Source organism: Bos taurus, chromosome 16 (assembly GCF_002263795.3).
Source record: "Bos taurus isolate L1 Dominette 01449 registration number 42190680 breed Hereford chromosome 16, ARS-UCD2.0, whole genome shotgun sequence".
Classification (NCBI taxonomy): domain Eukaryota; kingdom Metazoa; phylum Chordata; class Mammalia; order Artiodactyla; family Bovidae; genus Bos; species Bos taurus.
In genome coordinates this window covers 52,327,205-52,352,739 of record NC_037343.1, presented here as the reverse complement: position 1 = coordinate 52,352,739, position 25,535 = coordinate 52,327,205, and the positions used below count along the sequence as shown (strand labels likewise).

At 47.8% G+C, this 25,535-nt stretch overlaps 1 protein-coding gene across 2 annotated transcripts in view; it reads left to right on the top strand.

Annotated features, from left to right (window-relative positions):
• The first annotated feature begins 8,739 nt into the window (after positions 1–8,739).
• Positions 8,740–25,535, top strand: part of TMEM51 (transmembrane protein 51) — a 60,292-nt gene continuing 43,496 nt past the window's right edge. Inside the window, exon 1 of one of the 2 annotated variants that reach the window (XR_009490753.1) lies at positions 8,740–9,959. The gene's annotated coding sequence lies outside the window, so the exon portion shown is untranslated. The remainder of the gene's footprint in view (positions 9,960–25,535) is intronic. The other variant, XM_005217083.5, reaches the window with a different exon arrangement.

Below are 25,535 nucleotides of genomic sequence, written 5' to 3'. Positions count from 1 at the left end.
GAAATTCACAAGTGTTTCTGCTGAACTAAGCTTTTACCAAAGTAAAAGGCACCAAGATCTGGAACGAGCAAAAGGGAGAGAAACCAATGTCACTAAGTATTAGCCCACTGCAGCAGCCTGGGCGAGATGAATGGGCCACCAGAACCCTGGCAGGTGTGGGAGACTTGGCTGTGCTCCTCCTGGGGGCCCCTCTCCTCTAGGGAAGCTGCATCTCTGTCCCCAGGTTCATCTTTCATCTTCTAAACCTGAATCAAGGAGTCCCTCAGGGTATCATAAACACCACTTACATGAGAGCCAGGGTAGAGAAGTAGGTGAGAGCATGGGCTCCAGTTATGTTGGGGTCATAGGCAGACCCTACCACTTACCAGCTGAGTGAGCTTGATCAGGTCATTTAACTTCTCTGCATCTCAGTTTCCTCATCTGTGAAATAGGGGAACTATAGTATCTTCCTTATGTAGTTATGAGCATGATTAAACGAGGCAGTTCCAAACTGGGAAAGGAATACTTCAAGGCTGTATATTGTCACCCTATTAACTTATATGCAGAGTACATCATGCGAAATGCTGGGCTGGATGAAGCACAAGCTGGAATCAAGATTGCCAGGAGAAATGTCAATCACCTCATATATGCAGATGACACCACCCTTACGGCAGAAAGCAGAGAAACTGAAGAGCCCCTTGATGAAAGTGAAAGAGGAGAGTGAAAAAGCTGGCTTAAAACTCAACATTCATAAAACGAAGATCATGGCATCTGGTCCCATCACTTCATGGCAAATAGATGGGGAAACAATGGAAACAGTGACAGACTTTATTTTCTTGGGCTCCAAAATCACTGCAGTTGGTGACTGCAGCCATGAAGTTAAAAGACACTTGTTCCTTGGAAGAAAAGCTATGACCAACCTAGACAGCATATTAAAAAGCAGAGACATTACTTTGCCAACAAAGGTCCGTCTAGTCAAAGCTATGGTTTTTCCAGTAGTCATGTATGGATGTGAGAATTGGATCATAAAGAAAGCTGAGTGCCGAAGAATTAATGCTTTTGAACTATGGTGTTGGAAAAGACTCTTGAGAGTCAATCGTAAAGGAAATCAGTCCTGAATATTCATTGGAATAACTGATGTTGAAGCTGAAATTCCAATACTTTGGCACCTGATGCAAAGAGCTGACTCATTGGAAAAGACCCTGATGCTGGGAAAGATTGAAGGCGGGAGAAGGGGACAACAGAGGATGAGATGGTTGGATGGCATCACTGACTTGATGGACATGAGTTTGAGCAAGCTCTGGGAGTTGGTGATGGACAGGGAAGCCTGGCATGCTGCAGTCCATGGGGTTGCAAAGAGTCAGACACGACTGAACAACTGAACTGAACTGAACTGAAATGAGACAGTACTTGTAAATTGGGTAGAATAGTGCCTGGCATATAGTCAGTGCTCTGTGGCTGCTATTGTTACTTACTTATCCTAGAAGTGAATGTTTTTCCTTGAAATCCAAGTCCCACAGGGCCCTTGTGTTTGCTGCTCATGGTTTCAAAGCAGTTAGTTAACAGGAATAGGATTAGGACATTTGTGCTTGGTCTCTAGCCCTCTTTCAGGCTGCTTGCAAAAGCTTCAAAAGGATTCTCTTAGGCTCCTTTTGTTGTGAAACGGAAACTCATCAGACTAATTTAAGCAAAAAGGAAGCTTGGTAAAACAGGAATACTGCTCAGCCTTAAGAACTAGAAGGCTGGCAGGAATTCCGGAAGCATCTCTCCCCCACTCTCTCTGCAGAGGGTTTTTCTGCTTTGGCAAGTACCAGCCCAACACAGAGGTCTTCCTGTACCGACCGTGGCCGCTATAGTGCCTGCTGAGGGCTACCAACCACCACTGACTCCCTCCTGTTGGCAGAGCCTTCATTTGGTTCAGGTGTCTCCACCAGCCCCAACTGACTCCAGGTACATTCTGAACATCTACTCCAGTCTGGAGGGTCCTCACTGTGATGGATTTAGGAGCAGACATGTGACTCATCTGGGCTTCCCAGGTGGTACTAGTGGTAAAGAACCTGCCTACCAAGGCAGGAGACTTAAGAGACAAGGGTTTGATCCCTGGGTTGGCAAGATCCCCTGGAGGAGGGCATAGCAACTCACTCCAGTATACTTGCCTGGAGAATCCCATGAACAGAAGAGCCCGGTGGGCTACAGTCCATAGGGCCACAAAGAGTTGGACACAACTGAAGTGACTTACCACACGTGCACGCATGCATGTGACCCAGCTCCAGGAAGGGAGTGATCAAGGAAGTTTGCTGGGAGCTTCTGGGAAAGGTTTCATCATTGATGGGAAAGGGACCCACCGGAAGAGACAGTGACGGAGCAGGGAGCCTGAGGCAGCGTGAGTAACAAGCCTGAGCACATCAGAAGGGCCCGCAGGATTATGAAGTCCCTGTGAGTCCTTGTCGAGGAGCCTGGACTTAATGCCAACTGCAGAGGGGAACCACTGCCCCTATCTGTGTTTCGCACTGCTGACCCTTCAACAGGGAGAAAGGATCCAAGGGGAGAGCTTGGGAACAGGACCCCAGTTAGGAAGTAGCTGGATGAACTGACTGGTTATAAGATCTGGAGAAAGCTTTTCTGCAGGGTTGGGGCACAGAAGAATATGGGTTGAAGAGGAGAAAGAATTGCTGGTTCTCTGCACTCAGGGGTCCCAAGAACCTGCACTCCAAGCCATATCTTCAACAGCTCCATTCTGGGCCATCTGACCTGTCTACACAGACCCCATTAAACTGGTAACTCAGGGACATGTGTATTTCTTGAATGAAAAAATTTCAGGAAATGTGATGAAACGGTTTTATTTTAACAAATGGTCCAAGGATCCAATTTCACTTTGTACTATATGAGCACAGTTCCTCACTACACAGACCTGATTCAGCCTTCAGAGAGGTTGGGCTGGTATATCATGGATGATATATGCACACAAGACACATCCTTTCCTGGTGGGTGTGAGCCACTCCAGGTGAAGGCCAGATTACAAGCACCGCTATGTGATTTACTGCTGACCTTGGTAAGAGTCCCAAGGTGAACACATTGCTCAGATTCTCAGAGTTTATAAATGAGTAAAGGTGAGGAGAGGGGGTCACATGCTTAGAGCTGGGCAAGGGAAGAATGGCAGGTGGGGAAAGACCATGGCAAGAAAGAGAAGACACAGGGGCAGGCTAAGGAGGGTGTGTTCTTGGTGAACCATACAGGTGGTTCCTGGACCCTCTATTTTTCTAAGTTTTATTATTAAATATGTTGTTACTGAAAAAATAATAATTACCTCCCCAGCACACACACACACACACACCCCTCTCCTAAATTTCTAAGGATGATTATGTTTTGCTTTGGGTTGATCCCTCCTGAACACTTTTTACGCTCAATCAAATATATGTGTCTCCATCTCTCTTATTTTTAAAAAAGGTTTATTTATTTATCTATCTTATCTTATTTTTTACTGTGATGGGCCTTTGTTGCTACATGTGGGCTTTCTCTAGTTGCAGCAAGTGGGAGCAAGCAGGGGCTCCTCTTCATTGCAGTGTGTGGGCTTCTTATTGCAGTGGCTTCTCTTGTTGCAGAGCACAGGCTCTAGGCATAAGAGCTTCAGCACCTGCAGTACATAGGCTCAGTAGCTGCACACTTTGGGCTCTAGAGCAAGGGCTCAGTAATTGTGGTGCATGGGCTTAATTGCCCCGTGGCATATGGAATCTTCCTGGACCAGCGATTGAACCGGTGTCCCTTGCATTGCAAGGCAGATTCTTAACCACTGGACCACCAGGGAAGCCCTCTCCATCTCTTTCAAAAGCCATTTGTGTGGCATCAAAATGCTTGGTCTCTTGCTTTTCTCAGTTAATGATACATCTTAGATATTCATCTCCGTGAGGTAACTCTAGCTCCTTCTCTCTTCATGACTGCATAGTATTCCAGTATGAGCCTGGGCTGTAACTAATTTAGCATATCTCCTTTTGGTGGCATTTAGGTTGATAACAATTTTTCATCATTATAAATAACCATGAATGAAAATCTTTGAACACACCTTCATAAGCACATGTGTGAGTTTTCCACAAGATGATTGCTTCCTCTAGGTGGATTTTTCAGCTTACTTTATAATAGACTGAGATCTAGTCACCAATTAGAGATAGTCTAATACTTTAAATTAGTTACTTGTTCATTCAGGCAGGGCAAGTCAAAACGAATGCCAGGAATGCTCAGAACAGTATGCAACCCTCCTAGAATCCAGACTTTCAGAGCTGGACAGGCTAATGCTCCAAATGACTCATGTTCAGACACCACTGGACCATTCATAAGGCATTTTTCCACATTTTGGTTCACCTGATCCTCATATTGGTTCTGAAAAGTAGGTATTATTGGCATCACTCTGTTTATAGATGAAGAAACTGAGGCTCAGAGAGAATGAGACATTTGCCCAAGGTCATAAGTGATAGAGGATTCAGAAACCAGAGAGGTTTGATGTAATCCTGCCTTCTTTCTAAATTCATGATACAGGTTGTATCACAGTGCCTCGTATGAGAAGAGCTTTACAGTGAATAGTTAGTTGAAGAGATGTTTGAAATAAGCATCTACCTACCTGGATGAGTTTATTATTAGATTATTAGGATTATTAGATTCCTACTGCTACTGTAATAGATTACCATAAATGTTATGGCATAGGACAACATGAGGTTCAGTTCAGTTCAGTCACTTAGTCATGTCCAATTCTTTGTGACCCCGTGGACTGCAGCATGCCAGGCTTCCCTGTCTATCACCAACTCCCAGTGCTCAAACTCATGTCCATTGAGTCGGTGATGTCATCTAACCATCTCATCCTCTGTTGTCCCCTTCTCCTCCTGTCCTAAATCTTTCCCAGCATCAGGGTCTTTTCCAATGAGTCAGCTCTTCACATCAGGTGGCCAAAGTATTGGAATTTCAGCTTCAGCATCAGTCCTTCCAATGAATATTCAGGACTGATTTCCTTTACGATTGACTGGTTTGATCTTCTTGCAGTCCAAGAGACTCTCAAGAGTCTTCTCCAATACCACAGTTCAAAAGCATCAATGCTTCGGCACTCAGCTTTCTTTATGGTCCCATTCTTACATCCATACATGATTACTGGAAAAACCACACCTTTGACTAGGCAGACCTTTGTTGGCAAAGTAATGTCTCTGCTTTTTAATATGCTGTCTAGGTTGGTCATAGCTTTTCTTCCAAGGAGCAAGTGTCTTTTAATTTCATGGCTGCAGTCACCAACTGCAGTGATTTTGGAGCCCAAGAAAATAAAGTCTGTCACTGTTTCCATTGTTTCCCCATTTACTTGCCATGAAGTGATGGGACCAGATGCCATGATCTTCGTTTTTTGAATGTTGAGTTTTAAGCCAGCTTTTTCACTCTCCTCTTTCACTTTCATCAAGAGGCTCTTCAGCTTCTCTTTGCTTTCTACCATAAGGGTGGTGTCATCTGCATATATGAGGTGATTGATATTTCTCCCGGCAATCTTGATTCCAGCTTGTGCTTCATCCAGCCCAGCATTTCGCATGATGTACTCTGCATATAAGTTAAATAAGCCAGGTGACAATATACAGCCCTGATGTACTTCTTTCCCAATCTGGAACCAGTCCATTGTTCCATGTCCGTTTCTCACTGTTGCTTCTTGACCTGCATACAGATTTCTCAGGAGGCAGGTAAGGTGGTCTGGTATTCCCATCTCTTTAAGAATTTTCCATAGTTTGTTGTGATCCACACAGTCAAAGGCTTTAGCATAGTCAATGAAGCAGATGTTTTTCTGGAAATTTCTTGCTTTTTCTATGATCCAACAGATGTTGGCGATTTGATCTCTGAACATGAGGTTATTATCTGGCAGTTCTAGAGGTCAGAAGTCCAAAATTGGTCTCACTAGGCTAAAATTTAGGTGTCAGCAGAGCTGTGCTTCTGCTTGGAGGTCTAGGGGAGAATCCATTCCTGACCCTTCTCAGCTTCTAGAGACTTCCCACATGCCTTAGCTCATGGTCCCCTCCAGCATGAGGGGAGCATTGCATTACTCTGACTTATGCTTTCAGCCAGAGAAGGCAATGGCACCCCACTCCAGTACTCTTGCCTGGAAAATCCCATGGATGGAGGAGCCTGGTAGGCTGCAGTCCATGGGGTCGCTAAGAGTCTGACACAACTGAGCGACTTCACTTTCACTTTTCACTTTCATGCATTAGAGAAGGAAATGGCAACCCACTCCAGTATTCTTCCCTGGAAAATCCCAGGGATGGGGGAGCCTGGTGGGCTGCCATCTATGGGGTCGCACAGAGTCGGACATGACTGAAGCAACTTAGTAGTAGTAGTAGTATGCTTTCAGCATCACATCTTCTCTGACCCTCTTGCCTCCCTTATAAGAACCCTTGTGGACTTCCCTGGTGGTCCAGTGGTTAAGAATCCACCCACCAATGTAGGGGACATGGTTCAGTCCCTGACTGGGGAAGCTTCCACATGCTGCAGGTCAACTAAGCCAGTGTGCCACAACTACTAAAGCCCATGTGCCCTAGAGCCCTTGCTCTATAACAAGAGAAGCCCCCGCAAGGAGAAGCCCCCGCTCACTGCAACTAGAGAAAGCCCAAGAGCTACAGTGATGACCCAGTGCAGCCATAAATAAACAAATAACCCTTGTGATTGCATGAGGTCCACCAGGATAATTCAGGACAGTCTCCCCATCTCAGGATCCTTAACTCAATCACATATGCGAGGTCTCTTTTGCCATGTAAGGTAACATATTCACAGTTCTGGAGATCAGGCTATAACATCTTTGGGCAGTCATTACTCTGCCTGCCACACAGGGTTCTTAGCATAGTGGTTAAGAGCAAATACATACCTTGGTTCAATTCTTGGCTCAACTACTTGCTAATGGATCCAGGTACATAACTTCTCTGAGTCTTAGCCTCACCTGAAAAAACAGGAGTAATAGAATTCTCCTTCTAAGGCTGTTGTAGCGACTGAATAACACAGGGCTTGTAGAGCACTTAAAACATAGGGCTCAGTAGATGGTGTAACTGCTGTCATCGTCCCCTCTGCCTATTATGGTAACAGTAACAGAAACTCCACCTTTTGAGATTTATTTTTCTGGCTCTTTCCCCAAAGACATTTCTCAGGCCCTTGTCAGCTGACAGGGGGATACGGTGGTGGTTCCATTGTCAGGCTCCTCAGTGGGATACAGAGAACCTGGGAAGATTCAGAGACACTCACCACCTAGAGGGAAAATGCCTGGAGGGGAGGGTGGCAAGGAGAAATACGCTTCCTTTGCCAGCTTCTGGCTTTTGCCTGTGGTTCAGCTTTGAGAGTTTCTCCAGCCTCTCCCTAGATTAACCAGGCTGAGCCTGACTAAAAGGAACACTCTGAAGATGATATTCTCAGATAAATAAGACCTGCCCAGTTGGGTGTGCAGTAGAGCAGGGCGGACCCAGAGTCTGATCCTGGCATGGAAAAGTACTGAGGCCATTTGCCTCTGGGTAGGAGCTAAAGCAGCTGTCTGAAATGATCACCCTGAGCCCAGGCCTCTCCAAAGTTAGCCTTGCAGAGTGAAATGAAAACCAGATCCCTGGTCTTATCTGAGGACTATGTGACTGTTTCCCATCACTTCTTTGGAGCCTGGAAGGTTCCCAAATTCATTGTCTAAACTCTGCAATGGATACACACAGCTTTCAACTGGGAGCCTGTTGTACAGGTCCCTTCTCCACATATGTTCTCCCCATTTGCTAAAATAATATTATTTGGAGTTTTCACTCATCCAGTAAATATTTATTAAGCACCTGCAGGGAGTCAAGCAAAGACTGTTGGGAGCACAGCAGTCCCTGTCCTCGGAAGAGGAGACTGACTTGTAAAGAATTACATCACTATGCAGAGTGTGACAATGGTGTCTTCTTCCTGAGTGACAGATTGGAGACGCAGGGGAACTTGTCTTAGGGCCCAGAGCATGATGGGGGATTTTTCTATAGTAGGGAGAGAAGAGGTTCTGGAGGGGACGAATTTGGGTCAAGCTCCCGATACTCCTCATTTGCCTAAAGTGTGACTTTGGGCAGATGACCTCATCCCCTTAAGCTTCAGCTTTCTGTTCTATAAAGTAAGCATCTGCAGGGTTGTTTTAAGGATTAAATAAGATGGTGCAAGGGAAGTGGGTGGTAACTGGGTTCTTGGTCCACAGTAAGGAAATGAAGAATACCAGTTATTGATATACTTAGGGAGACTAATTACTGTTTCCCTAAATGCCTTTCCCTCCTTAAAATCACAAGACAGCCCCAGACTGACCTCTTCGTAGACACTAAGGTCCTATCGAACTATTATCATCCATGTTAAGACCTGGAGAAGGGAACTGCAACCCACTCCAGCATTCTTGCCTGGAGAATTCCATGGACAGAGGAGCCTGGTGGGCTACGGTCCCTGGGGTTGCAAAGAGTCGGACACGACTAAAGGACTAACACACACACACATGCATGTGAAGAAGCAGCAATGGGAAAAAAATACCCACGTGTAACCACTCTGTAGGTATACACACATGAGAATCATGTGTACCTATGAAGCTGGCAGTTTGAAAGTGAACCTGATTGCAATTTCCACCAGGGTATCTGTTTTCCATCCTGGACAGGGCAGATTCCCAGTAGGAGGCGCCTTCTGTCCTCAGCTAGATTCTCTGACACCTGGCCTATCAGCTTTTCTCAGGATTTGAACTTCAAAGCAAAACAGTCTAAGATTGAAGGAGGAGGAGGATGGCTACCTGCGTGTTTAGAATCGGGCTGGGTCCCAGAAGCGCAGGTCTAGGGCGCACCTCCAGGTAGGGGGCAGAGGTGCCCTCCGAGCTGTGGTTCACCCTGCCCAGAACCAGGCCTCGGGCAGCAGCTCTGAAGATCTAAGCAGAGGAGGTCCACCCGCCTGCCACCTGGTCGGCAGGACACCAACCAGAGCTTCCATGCGCAAGTTCTCAGCAAAGCTGGAGACAAGACGCCAGCTGGGAAGGCACGAGCCAGGGCGTCCCCATCCCGGGCACGGGCGCAGGCTCCTGGAATGGGCTCCACCCCGACCAAGGCTCAAGAGTGCGACCCGGAGGGCGCTCAGGGGACCCGGGGTAGGGGATGGGGGCAGGTCGAGGGCCCGAGATGACTCGCTTTTCAAAAACTCGCTTCCTCCTTTACTACCTCCGCCCATCAGTCACCTTGCAGGGACCAGCCCTGGGAGGTGCGGGAGGGGCCCAGCGCCCAGACCCTGCCTGAGGGTGAAGAGGGAAGGGCAGCCTCCCCAGGACGGGGCGGAGGAGGAGAGGAGGCGGGGAGGCCGGCGCACCGGCTCGCCAGGTGAGCGCCCCACCTGGAAAGGCGCGGCGGGCGGCCCGGCGGAGCTGAACCTCTGCACTCTCACTGGGTCTGGTAGGGACTCTCTGGTCTCCTTAACACTTAAAACCCGGACTCCCGGCCGACACGCCCTTCCCACCCGGCGCCACCCGAAAGCTGCCCCGGGGGGCAGGGGCAGGCTGCTCTCTCCCCCCCATCCCGGGTTAGCCAACTTCTTGCGATCCAACGCCCCCGGCCCGCACTCCGCCAGCAGTTCCGGGGAGTGGGTGTCTTCTCTTCGCAGCTGGGGCTCGGTGCCCTGGGGCTCCAGGTGGCCCCGAGGGCCGAGGGGGAGGGTCGACTGGTGGGCGGTGCCTCCCGGGGCCGGAGGCCACTCGGGGCGGGCACCGCCCTCCGCCTCTCTCGGTCCCTCCCTCCCGCACGCCGGCGCTCAAGGGGCCGCGCTTCCTGCGTCCCCATCCCAGTCCGAGCTGGCGGCTCGCTCTCCGCCACCGTGCTCCTTCGACCGAGCCTCCCCTGATCCCCCAGCCCCGGGATCGCGGCACCCTAAGGAGGCAGCCTAGGGGAGGGGGCCGGGGTCCTGGAGCCCCCAGCCCCCGGCCGCCCGACGGAGACCAAGCTGGAACCGCCGCCTCCCCGGTGAGTCTGCGCCTTCCGCCCCGCCGCGCCCGGCGGAGGGACTGTTCCCCACGGGGCCCCGGAGGCAGTCGACGGCTGTCCGGGTCTGTCTGTAGGATCGTCTTAGAGCTTCCTGCCCAGGGTCTGCGGCAGAGGAACTCCGTACTCTCATTCTCTGGAACACCCAGCTCCCGAGCATCGCGCTGGGGCCAGCTGGCTTCGGCTGAGAGGAGAGAGCCGGCCTCCGGGCTCCCTGTTGGGGGTGGGGGGGACAGGTGCCATCCGCCTGTCAGTTCCGAACCCGTAGCCAAAGAGGCATCTTCCCCCGGTTCTTAGGGCGGAAGTTCTCACTAGGTCCCAGGAAACTACTCTGGCGCTGCCCGAACGAGGCCCTTTCCCCCATCCCTTAATCCTTTTTGGAAATGGAGACTTTTAAAGGATTTAGGTTCGTGAGTGTGTGTTTTAGGTACTAGAGGCAAAGGGTGACGAATGGGGTGTGAGCAGAGTAGGTGTAACCAGGTTTCTTCATCTACAAATGAAGACCCGAACGCCGGGTCTGATTAACAAGGATAGTCACTTTCATATAGAAAGCTTTCCTAGCCGAAGGACGAGGGTGCAGGAAACCTGCACGTCCCTGCGGTTTCCCCGGTCCCGCCCGGGACTTTCCAGGTGGGTAGCGGCCCCGGGCACCTGTGCTGCGCCCAGAGAAGCCTGTGTGGTCCCGGGTCGGGTCCCTCCTGTCTTTGCCGGTGGTCCAGAAGCGCGGACCCGAGGCGTGGCCAGAGCGCGGTGGGCGGGATCGGAGCCAGCCTGTTGGGCCGCAGGAGAGGGATTGGCGTCTGAGATTGCTGGCTTCTGGCTTTCGTTTTGAAGGGATCACTTGAGAATGGCTTTCCTAGTCGGCTCTGGGACTGTGAAAGGCCTTCGCACTTTGCAGACGTCACACGGGGATCTTGACCTAGATCGATGGGGCCAAATGCAATTGGCAGGGAGCCCCTTTCCCTCCAAATGTGTCTCTTCCCAACTTGCCAGAAGTACCGCCCAGACCGGGAGAAAACACGGAAGACAGAAGAAGGGGAGGGGGCTGACTGTGATCTGTTCCTTAGGTGTCCTGAACTGAGTGTTTCAATGGTTAGGGCCTCTTGAGCATGACAAAGGCCCAGGCCTGCCCCGAGGGTACAAGGCCAAGGGGCCTCAGAGAGCTCCCAGTCTAGTGAATAGTAAATGGCAAGTGCATTAAAGAGGTGGCAATATAGTCAGACCCCACCATTTCCTGGCTGTGTGACCCACAGTGGGCTGTCACAGCCTCTGTGAGCCTCAGTTTCTTTACCTGTATAATGGGAATGAAAACCTAGGGTGTGGGACATTCATGCCTAGCACATGGCAAGTACTGTGGCGAGGCATGCCAGGAGATGCTGCTAAGAAAAGAATGTTGGGATATTAAATAGTGAAGTGGAGTCTCCTGGAGGGACGGGATAGGAAGGGTGTCTGGGCAGATGGAACAGCACCGGCAAAGGCATGAAGGTATGAAGATGCACAGGATATACTAGGAGGTGCTCAGGTCATGGCAGGTTTATGGGAAGATGGGGGGAAGCAAAGGGAGTGGAGGATCTGGGATGAACTGGACTGGAGAGGCAGGGCCAGGTCATCACAGGTGGGACTTTATTCAGTAGACATCTTGGAACCACAGATGTCGACTGCATGCCTGTGTGTGCCAAGCAGTGTCCTGGGTACTCAGCATACATCACTGGACAAGAAAGACAAAGAAAGATGCAAATTCCGTTCAAGTTCTTTAAGCAGAAGAGCGATTCGGTCCTGTTGATGCGTTCGGAAGATAAACCTAGTTGCGTAGGAGTTAGGTGGGAGTTTGGAGAAGGTTGATAGGAGAGAGGAAGGAGGCTGGCCTGCAGGTTGGTGGGGGGCAGAGGGAATGACCTGGAGCCCCATACAGGAGGCAGAGATTAACATGTGCTCTTAACATGTGATCACTGCTCAAGGGTGAGATTTGTGGATGTAGGGTGAGGCTCAGACTACCAGCCTGTCTCCTGCCAGAGTGAGGTGGTGGGATCTTGGCAGGGTCCAGGCTGGTCCAGTTGTGGCTTTCCAGCTCTCCATCTCTAGAAGTCATGGGGCCCAGGAGTTTCTGTGTCTGTGCAAGGAATGGCAATGCTGAAAGCCGAGCCAGCAGGCCATCTGCTGTTGGCATTTACACTGGACAGCCTGCCCCTTTGGGGGACTCCTGAGTCATGGTTCTGGTAAACGTTCTTCCCTCCTTCTGTGGGGCTGGTAGTAAAGCCCTCCGAGCCCTGGGGCTGGAGAAGATTGGAGCTCCAGGACCTTTGACTCTGGGCTTTTCATTTGAGGCACTGAGAAGACTTCTCCCTAAGTGCTGGGGAAGTTCCGGAACTTCAGATGCCTTCTGACTGGGGACGAGGTGAAGGGTCCGCTTCTGGCCGCTGGCTTTTGCTTTCACTTTTGTTGTCTGCTCTGAATCTTAGAGTTATTTTTCTAGTTGACAGCTATAAGAGTATCCTTCTTCTGATACTAAGTCTCCTTTACTCGGAAGTGGACCATGCACGGTCTTTCACCCGCCACAGGAGGACCTGGGTGTGTCCTCTCATTTGAGGAGAGGGGAAGGAACTCACCCAAGGGCACACAGGGAGTCAGCAGTGGAACCTGTCACCCAGGAGATTGGCCACAGTCAGGTCAAAGGCTTGTTCCAGGCCCTGGGTTAGTCCAGGGAGGAGGATGTCTCAACATCTGTCTCGCTCCTCCCCAGTTTGGACAGGTGGCCCTGTTTAGCCTTGCGATGCTTTTTCCTCCCTTCTGGATTGAGCCTTTGGTGCGCCGGCCGCCCTTGCTGGGAGCTCCGGCTCCACAAATAAACGGGTCACTTGTTTGGCTTTGCCTGCTCCAGGCCAGACTGCCCTACCCTTTGGAGACAGCCCTAAGACACTGACCAGAGGCCATGCTCTGGGGGTGGGGGGTTTGCTGAGAGCCTTGGGCTGATTCTCAACTCCTCCCTCCTCTCGGCCCCAAGCCCTGTGTCAGTTGTTTACTCAGGCTGAGCAGCCGAAAGTTCCCTTATTCTCTCTTGCCCTAGATTCATCAGGCTTAGCAACCCTTAAATCTGAGTGCTGCTTCCTTTAGCTCTTAGAATATTAGAGCCAAAAGGGAACTTACAAATGGGGAAATTGAGGCCCAAGGAAAGGAAGAGACAGGCCTGAGATCAGAGCTAGGGCAAGAACTCAAGTTTCCTGATTTTGTCTTGAATGATTTTAAGGATGGTTCTTGAAGGAAAAAAAAAGAAATCAGAGCACACACCCCCTCCAAGAACCCCTCTCTCTGTATATTCCACACTGCCAGGAATTTAGGGGGAGACCACAGTCACGTGTCCAGAAGGAGTAAATGCTAAGGCCCCCCCAAAACAAGGAATACATGTATCTTGACATTTTCAGGACCTATCTCTTCAAACTGACATTCACACCAGGGACTAAGCTAGTGATTAAACTTGCTGCTCCCTGAACCATACTTTATCATGTGCCCCTGGAGAGACAGGCTCTTAAAGTTATTTTTGCCCCCAGATTACAAAGGAAGTACATGCTTATTGTAGAAAACTTGGAAGGAATATATCACGAGGTGCTGACACCCACTGTCCATACCGTGGTGTCTTATTCAGACTTTTTTTTAGCTTGCTTGCTCTGCTATTTCATACTCTAGTTTTTCAACTCATAATTCTAATGTGTACTTTCCTTGTGACAACTTTTTCACACTGGTTCTAACCTGCCAGTCTCATGTGGTCCTACTATCTGATGGCTGGAAGGTACTTAGGAGGCCAGAATTTTGAGTTGGCTCTGACAGAACACTCCAGTACCCTGAATCCTATGCACACATGCATGCTCAGTTGCTGAGTTGTGGCCAACTCTTTGCTACACTAAGGACTGTAGCCTGCCAGAGTCTTCTGTCCATGGGATTCTCTAGGCAAGAATACCGGAGTAGGTTGCTATGCCTTCCTCTAGGGGATCTTCCCAACCCAGGGATCGAACCCATGTCTCCTGCATTGCCTGCATTGCAGGCATATTCTTTACCACTGAGCCCAAATTTTGTAACCCCATGCAAATTACTCACCACTGTAGGACTTCCAGGGGCCATTTCTCTGCATCACCGTGGGTGTTGGGGAAAGGGTCATGTTTACCAGATCTAAAGCAAACATTGATTGTCAGCAAGCCTCTTAAAAATGGAGGACATCAGTTATCAGGGTGGAGTAGGGTGGATGTGATCCACAGATTATAGGAGGGAGGGAGAGAGCTTTGTTTCTTCCAATCCTTTGCTGTGTTGGTTTCAACCTAGCTCCCACCCTGTTGTCATCACCCCTTCCCCAGATTTTCCCAGGACTAGGCACCAGGGTGGCAAGTGCGGGTCCCTAGAAAAGTCAGTATTTGGTTTGCTTGTCTCCAGGCCCTGCGTCTTGGAGAGTAGGTATTTCAGTGGCAAAGATGTGCAGAAAATGCGTTACCACCAACTCAGGTGATAAGGTCCGGCACTCCACCCTGCGGACAGGATTTCCTGGCATCTCTCATCCTCTAATAGGAGTACAGCTTTACTGCGCCTGCGTACATGCTCAGTTGTTCAGTCATATCTGATTCTTTGTGACCCCACAGACTGTAGCCCACCAAGGTCCTCTGTTCATGGAATTTTCCAGGCAAGAATACTGGAATGGGTTGCCATTTCCTACTCCTCAGAATTTTACCAATCCAGGGATCGAACCCACATCTCCTGCACTGACACTTTACCACTTAGCCACCAGGGAAGTCTAAGAGCTTTACTAATGCCAATACTAGAAGTGATCTCAATACTGCTGCTGCTAAGTCGCTTCAGTCGTGTCCGACTCTGTGCGACCCCATAGACGGCAGCCCACCAGGCTCCCCCGTCCCTGGGATTCTCCAGGCAAGAACACTGGAGTGGGTTGCCATTTCCTTCTCCAATGCATGAAAGTGAAAAGTGAAAGTGAAGTCGCCCAGTCGTGTCCGACTCTTCGCCACCCCATGGACTGTAGCCCATCAGGCTCCTCCGTCCATGGGATTTTCCAGGCAAGAGTACTGGAGTGGGGTGCCATCGCCTTCTCTGGACCTCAATACTGGAGATCATCAATACTATCTCAGAAGTTCCTTAGGCTATGCTTACAGACTATGGGCAGCGACTTATCCGTGGGTTTGAAAATCAGTGAAACGGTTTTCCACTGTCTCTTTTGAAGTGAAATAGAAGAAAGTAAACTAGTAAGCAATGCATCTCCTGCCCTGAGAAGTATTCTTCAGTGAAACTTTCATCTCAGTTATTCGTAGGCAGCTAGGCAGCGGGGTAAGAGCCTTGGGCAGCACTGCTCTGGCTCACCAGTTTTTATTCTGTGATCCTGGAAAACTTGGGATTCCTTAGACGGGTCCCAGAAGCAACTCAGGGGTTTATGGAGGGCCAGCTGGAAAGAAACCGTGCTTACAAATATTCCACATGTCACGGTGCAAAAATCTCTTTAAAGAGATTCTGCAACTTTAAATAAAGAAAATTGCTGCTGTTCAAGCTGCCTCGATTCTTAGAAGAAGAAACTGAGGCCAGAAAACAGAGTGGCCTTTGCGGGGCAGGTGGGCTCTCAGGCTCACTTGACAAGGGTCTCCAGATGAGGTGCGAAAGTCAGTGAAGTCAGAGCTCCTGGCTGAAGACACAGGTTGGCCCTGCAGCCTGAGTCTCCTCTGAGCCACACTGGTATGTTCACTAGGAACTCATGTTTATCATAAAGCCTGTAACTGTCAGGCCAACGGTCTAGCTTAAATTGTCACAGTGCACAAAACAGGCACCTGTTCAATGCCAGCATTTAAAACACATCACAGGGTTGGTTAGATAGCATTACCAGACATGAATTTGGGTAACCTCTGGGAGATAGTGAAGACAGGGAAGCTTGGCGTGCTGCAGTCTGTGGGATTGCAGAGTCAGACACAACTTAGTGACTAAACAACAAGGATTCATTAAGCCTTTTGGCATTTCTTTTTTTGATGTCCCCAGAGCTTCCCTAATGGGAACATCCTATAGGCAGTGGGCCCAAGGTCACCCAGCAAATCTTGGCAGAACCAGGATGAGAATTCACTGAGTGAGTGAGGTCCTTTGGCACCCCACTCCAGTACTCTTGCCTGGAAAGTCGCATGGATGGAGGAGCCTGGTAGGCTGCAGTCCATGGGGTCGCACAGAGTCCGACACGACTGAGCGACTTCACTTTCACTTTTCACTTTCATGCATTGGAGAAGGAAATGGCAACCCACTCCAGTATTCTTGCCTAGAGAATCCCAGGGATGGGGGAGCCTGGTGGGCTGCCGTCTATGGGGTCGCACAGAGTCGGACACGACTGAAGCGACTTAGCAGCAGATTCTTTTTAAAGGCGTGGGTCAACAGGGGTGGTCGTGGGGTGCCCTGGGGTCAGGGACACTGACTGTGGCAGTCCTGGGAGGCATGGCATGCTGGCATAAGTCCTTTTGGAGGAGTTCACCATTACCCCACTCCAGTATTCTTGCCTGGGAAATCCCATGAACAGAGGTACCTGGTGGGCTATTGTCCATGGGGTCACAAAAGAGGATACAACTTAGCAACTAAACAACTTATGTGATGTATTGTTCTGGATGTCTCCAGAAGGTTCTACTCTTTCTTCTATTCAAGACCTAGAACCACGTGGCTCTAATGCTTGGTGGATTTTGTGTCTTTGCCACTTTTTCTTTTTCACAGCTGGTCTGGAAGAGACAGAGTTTACTTACCTTACTCTTGGTCCACGTTTTCCCCCCGCACAGCCGGGCTTGTGTTGGTTAGGGTGTGGGCATGGTTTCTTGAAACTTGGGAATGGGGGGAATATGATAAAAAAACAAAACACACCTCAACTCCAAATATTCAGCTTCATTAGCTGCAGTGTGCTGGGTAGAGATATGTGTGGGAGTTGTCCTTGGGTGATTGTTTTCAAACACTGACAGATGCAAATTATACTGTGGAGGGTGGGGAGGAAGTTGTCTTTGGCTGCCACAGCCTGTCATGTAAATAAATGTACTGTTAGTACTGTGTCTTCTCAAAGCTATGGTTTTTCCAGTAGTCATGTATGGATGTGAGAGTTGGACTATAAAGAAAGCCTGAGCACCGAAGAATTGATGCTTTAGAACTGTGGTGTTGGAGAAGACTCTTGAGAGTGCCTGGGACTGCAAGGAGATCCAACCAGTCCATCCGACAGGAAATCAGTCCTGAATATTCATTGGAAGGACTGATGCTGAAACTGAAACCCCAATACTTTGGCTACCTGACGTGAAGAACTGACTCATTTGAAAAGACCCTGATGCAGGGAAAGGTTAAAAGTGGGAGGAGAAGGAGACGACAGAGGATGAGATGGTTGGATGACATCATTAACTCAATGGACGTGAGTTTGAGTAAATTCCAGGAGTTGGTGATGGACAGGGAGGCCTGGCATGCTGCAGTCCATGGGGTCGCAAAGAGTCGGACACGACTGAGCGACTGAACTGAACTGAACTGAGTGCTGTGTCTTGATCACAGAGCTGGTGGAAAACCAAAGAGGCCAGCTCTGCCCCCATAGGTAGGCCAGTCTTCCAGGAGTCACCATGACAATACAGCTATCCAGTGACGAGGAAACCCAAGAGCTTAAAGGAGGCAGTTTAACCCACTGGGAGAGTCAAGGAACGATTTTCAGAAAAGACCAAGTCTAAGCCGAAGCCTAGAGGGGGAACAGAAGGTCAGTGACTGTGCCTGGTGGAGGCACAGCCTGTGCAAAGGCTCGTGGCATAAAACAGTTATGGCATAATTCACATGTGCTGGCACTAAATTCACATCTAGTGAATGGGGAGGGGTGGGGAAAACCATTTACTTGATTTCTTTCATTCAACCAGTATTCACTGAGTTTTCTCTACCAGCCACGTGTTCAGGGTTTTGGGGTGAAGTGTTCCATAAGTGAGACTCACTCCCTGCTCTCCTGGAGCTTACACTTTATTGGGGGGGTAGGGGAGAGGGGTCAGTAAGTTAGGAAACAGACAAATGAAATAAACCAATAATCACACCAGGCAGGGAACTAAAATCTTTGCCACTTTGCTACTGTCTGGTCTTCCCTGTTGGCTCAGATGGTAAAGAATCCATCTGCAATGCAGGAGACCTGGTTTCGATCCCTGGGTTGGGAAAATCCTCTGGAGGAGGAAATGGCTACCCACTCCAGTATTTTTGCCTGGAGAATTCCATGGACAGAGGAGCCTGGTGGGCTACTGTCCATAGGGTCATAGAGAGTGAGAAGAGACTGAGCGACTAACACTTTCACTTTCACTTTACTGTCTGCAAGATCAAGTCTGGGCTAGGCCCCTTCACTGTCCAAGCTCTGAAGATTCCACAGCCTCAGTGCTTTGGTCAGAAGGAACCAGGAACCACTGCCTAACTCGCTTTTCTCCTCCACAGCCGCCCATAGACCAGACTTCGGTGGCTTTTTTGCCTGGACTGCTCTCTGTCCCAGTCAAAGCTAAAAGAAAATCTAGCAGGTGGGGGGCATTGTACATAACCCAAGTGCACATTTCAAGACTAAGAAATTCACGTTGCTACTGACTAAATGACAGACTTTATTTGGATCTCACCAGTGTCCCCACTGTCATATTTCTGCATCGGGATCTTATCCATGATACCACCTTGTACTCAGTTCTCACATCCCCTTCATCTGTACTGATCTGTGACCATTTCTCAGTCTTTCCTTAAATTTCATGACCTTAAAAGCTTTGAGGAGTGCTGATCAGTGCTTTGTAGGATGTCTCTCACTTTGGATTTGTCTGATATTTTTTTGTGATTAGACTGGGGTTTGAGGTTTGCAGAAAGATTCCTGCAGAGGTGAAGTGTTCTCATGACATCATGTCAGGATTTCCATGGTATCAGCATGACTTCTGGGAAATGTTAACCATGATCATTTGGTCAAAGTGATGCATACAAGATTTCTCCACTATAAAGTTACTCAGGCCCCTTTTAGGAAAAGGCTTTTAAAGCATTGTAGTGAAAGTTCAAATTATAAAAGGAATTCTAGAAAGTGATTTATAGATTTGGCTCCTAAAATTAAAAAACTTTGATACAGTAAATATTAAACTACAGCAATATTTGCAACACAACCAGACAAGAGGCTGTTTTCTGGACACAGACAGGATCTTTTCTACTCAGAAAGAAGAGACTCAGGGCTTCCCTGGTGGCTCAGTGGTAAAGCATCCACCTGAAATGCAGGAGATGCAGGTTCGATCCCTGGGTCAGAAAGATCCCCAGGAGTAGCAAATGGCAACCCACTCTAGTAGTCTTGCCTGGAAAATTCCATGGACATAGGAGCCTGATGGGCCACCAGCCAATAGGCCTCAAAGAGTTGGACACGACTGAGTAGCTGAGCACATCCAACATAAGGAAAGGCTAAATGCCCTAGTCAAGAAACGGAATAAAGAAGAATTGCCATTGCCCATAAGCACATAGGAGGAAAAAGAAAAAAACACATTCAACCTCATCATATTAAGAAAAGGCTGGGACTTCCCTGGTGGCCCAGTGATTAAGAATCTACCTTCCAATACAGGGTATGCAGGTTCCATCCCTGGTTGGGGAACTAAAATCTCATATGCCACAGGGCAACTAAGCCTGTGCGCCACAACTAGAGACGCCCACTCACTGCAGCGAAAACCCAGCACAGCCAAAATTTTTTTTGAAAAAGAAAGAAAATTGCTAACTAACACAATGCCATCTTTCACATGTGAAATTTTTACATGTTTTTAAAATTAAAAAATTTTAAACTAAAAAGGGAATGCTAATATGGGGAGGCGGTGCTTTCAGGAGCTGATGAGGGAATATAAATTGGAGGACATTCTGAAAACACATATCAAAGCTTGAAGATACATAGCAGTTTCAATACCAGGAATTTATCTAGAGGAAACATGATTGTATAAGAAGTTAGTTTCAACAGTTATTTTTTTTTTTAATAATAACAATAAAATTAGAAACCAACTGTATGTCTGGCAGTAGAGAATTGGTTAAATAAATTAGGGGTCTGCCATGTCCTGGAATAGTCCTCAGCCACAAAAAATTACAGTTTAGATGAATACTGAGGATGTGCAAAAATTGTTCATTATATATCAAAAAAATTTTCAAGGTCACAAAAGCATATTACATTAAGATCTCATTTTTGTAAAAGAAATAAGTCTATTTGCAAATAACTCAAAGTCCAGCACCATCATAGATAGTATCAGTAATTAACAGAATAACATCCATTACTCAATGGATGATTTTAATTTTCTTTGTGCTAATCTAGATTTATTCATTTTTGTTTAATAAACAAGCAGTGTTTTATGACAAGAGAAAATATTTTACTTTTACAGGTCTTATAGGGTTTTTGCAGATCCCCTGAGGGTCACTCCTAGGTAAAGTACTTTGTGAGCCATAGAAAGTGAAAGTGAAAGTCGCTCAGTCATGTCTGACTCTTTGTGACCCAATGGACTATACAGTCCGTGGAATTCTCCAGGCCAGAATACTGGAGTGGGTAGCCTTTCCCTTCTCCAGGGGATCTTCCCAACCCAGGGATCCAACCTAGGTCTCCCACATTGTAGGCAGGTTCTTTACCAGCTGAGCCACAAGGAGGATTTGCAAATATTAGCCATTATTCCAGGTGATTCTTTTCCTGTTTTTAACTTTGAACGTCTGGGTCTCCTTTCCTAGGCTTCAGTTCAGTTCGGTTCAGCCACTCAGTTGTGTCCAACTCTTTGTGACCCCATGGACTGCAGCATGCCAGGCTTCCCTGTCCGTCACTAACTCCCAGAGCTTGCTCAAACTCATGTCCATCAAGTTGGTAATGCCATCCAACCATCTCCTCCTGCCTTCAATCTTTCCCAGCATCAGGGTCTTTTTCAGTGAGTCAGTTCTCCACATCAGGTGGCCAAAGTATTGAAGTTTCAGCTTCAGCATTAATCCTTCCAGTGAATATTCAGGACTGATTTCCTTTAGGATTTACTGGTTTGATTTCCTTGCGATCCAAGGGACTCTTAAGAGTCTTCTCCAACACCACAGTTCAAAGCATCAATTCTTTGGCACTCAGCTTTCTTTATAATCCAATTCTCACATCCATACATGACTAAAGTCTCTCACTGTTTCCATTCTTTCCCCATCTACTTGCCATGAAGTGATAGGACCAGATGCTATGATCTTAGTTTTTTTAATGTTGAGTTTTAAGCCAGCTTTTTCACTCTCCTCTTTCACTTTTATCAATAGCCTCTTTAGTTCTTCTTCGCTTTCTGCCATAAGTGTGGTATCATCTGCATATCTGAGGTTATTAATATTTCTCCCGGAATCTTGATTCCAGCTTGTGCTTCATCCAGCCTGGCATTTTGCATGATGTACTCTGCATATAAGTTAAATAAGCAGGGTGACCATATACAGCCTTGACGTACTCCTTTCCCAATTTGGAACCAGTCTGTTGTTCCATGTCCAGTTCTAATTGTTGCTTCTTGACCTGCATACAGATTTCTCAAGAGGCAGGTAAGGTGGTCTGGTATTCCCATCTCTTTCAGAATTTTCCACGGTTTGTTGTGATCCACACAGTCAAAGGCTTTGGTGTAGTCAATAAAGCAGAAATAGATGTTTTTCTGGAACTTTCTCGCTTTTTCGATGATCCAGCAGATGTTGGCAATTTGATCTCTGGTTCCTCTGCCTTTTCTAAAACCAGCTTGAACATCTGGAAGTTCATAGTTCACATACTGTTTAAGCCTGGGTTGGAGAATTTTGAGCATTACTTTGCTAGTGTGTGAGATGAGTGCAATTGTGCGGGAGGCTTAGGAAGCTGAGATAGGAGTTAGGCGGGAACCACAGCAGCTCACTCATCTGTCAGTATGAAGGCTGTCTATTCAAGGCTGAATGTCTGTGTTCCCCCAAAATTCACATGTTGAAGCCTTAACCCCCAATGTGATGGTATTAGAAAACAGGGCTTATGGGAGATGATTAGGTTTTGATTAGGCCATGAGTGAGACTGTCTTCCTGGGATTAGTGCCCTTACATGAAGAGAAAGAGAGAGATCTCCTGGAAAGGCCATATGAGGACACAGTGAGAAGGCTGCCATCCACAAGCCAGGAAGTGGGGCCTCAGCAGACATCAAATCTGCTGACACCTAATGAAATATTAATAGTACCCTCCTCTGCAACGTGGAACATCAAGGACCTGGTTGAATACCCAGTAGAAACAATTTGCCATTTCTCCTTGACTGATATTTTGCATTTTCCCCCAACTGATATGGATTCAGCTCTGCCAGGAAGTAAGTTGACTTTTCCCTGATGACCACTTCCCCCTTCCCTGTGTCACAAAAGAGGAAGTAACGATGGCTTATGTATATAGTTCCTAACTTAAATAACTTTTTACTAACTTTTTAATTAGCAATTAATTAGAAAATATTTTTATACATGATAAAAAAAATTGAACAGTATAGAACCATAGCCAATGAAAAAATGTAAATCTCCCTCTCATCCCAGACCCCTGATCCCTTTTCCCAAAAAGAACCATGGTTCATAATTTCTTGTATATGGTTCCAGAAATTTTCTATGCATATAATGATGCTTATAAAGGCAGTTTTTGGATATTCTCCTGGAAATCAAACAATAAAACATTATAGTTGTCTGGATCATTTTGAAATTGTTGGATAATGTTAGACTTTTAATAACTCATATCATGATCCTCAGAAGAGGGTTAAGGACCCACTAACCACCTGAGATTTCCTGTCAGATCTTCCATCTCTGCATTTTTTGCGGAAGGTCAGTAGCTTCCATAAGATTTTTTAAAGGGGTCTATGTACCAAAATAGGGGAGTGGGGAGAAGCATGGCCAGTGGTATAAGAGAAACAACCTTTTACAGATAAACAGAAGATAATGGGGGATACAAGTTCTGAATTTATGGATCATTGGTGATTAACTTTGTGATTGGAAGCTGATGGAGCCATAGGTTGAACAGGGAAGTGTGCCTGGCTGAGCCACCGGGGATGAAATTAGTGGAGTTCTTCAGCCCTGGGTGTTACTGCTAACTCATCGCATGTGGGGAAGTTAATGTCTGAGGCTTTAGAACACTGGTATGCTCTTGCCCAGTTACTCAGAACTGGAATAAAGTTGTCCACTGGGAAATTCTCACGGACAGGAGCAAGACTACTTGCTTCCTAACAGAGTTTCAGGCTGAAAAATAATTCAAAATGAGTTTAGGGCAATTCCTGGGAGGCAGAGCCATATCCAGCGGGTCATGAAAGTCCCAAATGTTTGGGGAAATATCCTTCATGGGGTCAATATCCTTGATGGAGTTGTGGGGTGGGGGATGGTAGGGAGGGTAACCAAGTTTTACATCACCCCCATTTTGGGTTGGCAGGCTGACTGGCCAGAAGGTCTGACCTTACAAGGTATTTCTAATATTAGTTTAAATGTTTGTAGCAATTGCGCCAGACACTCTTGTAAGCATTTTGCATGTACTAACCCCTAACTCCTTGATCCTCGTAATAGTTCTACAACATGGGGAAACTGAGGTCAGAGTATGCCAGCTACTGTGCAAACAACCCCACATCTCACCAGCTTAAGAGACTTAGTAGGTCAGGACCTAATGTGTGGGGTGGGCGACTTAAGATCCACCAAGTCATTCAGGGCTCCCCAGGACTCCCCATCGTGCTGGGTTGCCGCCATAACAGTCTCAGCTGAAATGTCCCTGTTTCTGAGAGATCTTCCTACATCACCTTGCCTGAAGCACCATGTTTCCCCTTTACTGAGTGACTGAACTGAACTCAACTGAACAAAAAAAGACAGAAAGTAGGGGTAAAAATGACTTCCTCAAGACATGTGTGAGTGGCCAGTTGCATTTGGCTGAGACCAGTGCCTGCCATCAATGGCTCAGAGGAGAGCTGCTTCCTGCTGGCTGTAGGGGAGGGGAATCAGCTGGATGTGGGAAAGAGGCATGGCCTTCCTGGTTAGCTGGAGGGAGGGGAGGAAGCCAAGGCCCAGAGTCTCAGCGTGCAGAGGCTGGGAGACAGACCCATGTGACCTGAAGGCCGACATCAGGACTGTCTCCCTTGGATGTGTCCCTGACGTTGCACCGATCTTGCTCCTGCTAGAGAGCAGGTTTTTAATCCATGCTGGTACCACTGGTGCCTGGTACAGAGCCCTGCACCCAAGGCTCGTTCATTCAGGAACACCGGGAGTAAGGTTGAGAAAGCATGGGGCAGTCCACACCCTCCCAGGAGTTTGGACTTTGTCCTGTAGGCTATGAGGGACTCCTTTGATGTTTTGACCTACACAATGGCTGGAGGGCTGTGTGGCTGCACTTATAGGCTGAGAAAGCCTTAGAGAAGCAGGGTTTTAGTAATCAACCAGCCCTGAGAAATAGGAGGGGGAGGTGGGTAGGGAAGGAAGAATCACTGCAAACAGAGGCTTTGAGAAGAAAACAGAAACAAGTTTGGGGACCAACGGAATGTGGAAGTGGGCAACAAATACACTTGTCTGAAAGGATATAACAGCGGGCCTTGAGAGTGTCAGGCCAGAGATAAGGCGGCAGGGAGTGGTGGGGATTGTGGCAAAGCACAAGGCAGGCCTCTTGCATAGGAGACAGTTGCAACTCAGCACCAGCTGCCTGTTACATGTGCGAATCAGGCCCAGGGTTGCCAGGTTTTCAAGTTTTATGAGATCACCATGTTCTCAATATTGACAGCTACTCTATAATATATAAAATAAATAAAACTTCACGGGCCAAATAAGACATATCGGTGGGGCAGGTATAGCCCCTTCCAACCCCCCAGGTAGCCAGTTTGAGACCTGGGTATGTGTGTGGGTTGGAAATGGGGTGAGGAGGGGAGAGAAGGCTCAAGGACACTGAAATTTCCAGCCCAAGTCACTGGGAGAATGGTGGCCTTTCACACTGTAATTAGGAAGTCTGGAGGTGAAGTCTGTGGGGAAGGACTGAAACAGGAGGGAAGCAGTCAGGGTACAACCTTTGAAAGAATGACATAGGCCGAGGATGCAGCATAAACGGATTAGAATTGAATGGGTCCATAATGGCAGACAAGTCAACTCCTCAGGATACGCTCACCGTAACACATCAGCAAGCTAAATGACATACCCAGAGGCGCCATGACAGTTCTAAGACCAACCATCAAAGACCAAAAAGTGAACAGTGGCCCAATTCCTGGAAATCTCTGCCCCCTTCCCCAAAACAGTTGGAATAATCCTCCCATTCATTAGCTTGTGAAATTACCCAGCCCATAGAAGCTAACTTCACCACATTTTGCGGCTGCATTCACTCTCTGGGACAGCCCTCACTCTTGTCTGTGAAGTGTGTTTCTCTCCATGAAAAGGCGAAAAGATATGACACTGGAAGATGAGCCCCCCAGGTTGGTAGGTGTCCAATGTGCTACTGGGGAAGAGCTGAGAAATTCCAGAAGGAATGAAGAGGCTGAGCCAAAGCAGAAACGATGCCCAGTTGAGGATGTGTCTGGTGGTAAAAGTAAAGTCCAGTGCTGTAAAGAATGGAATCAAGGAGAAGGCAATGGCACCCAGTAGTCTT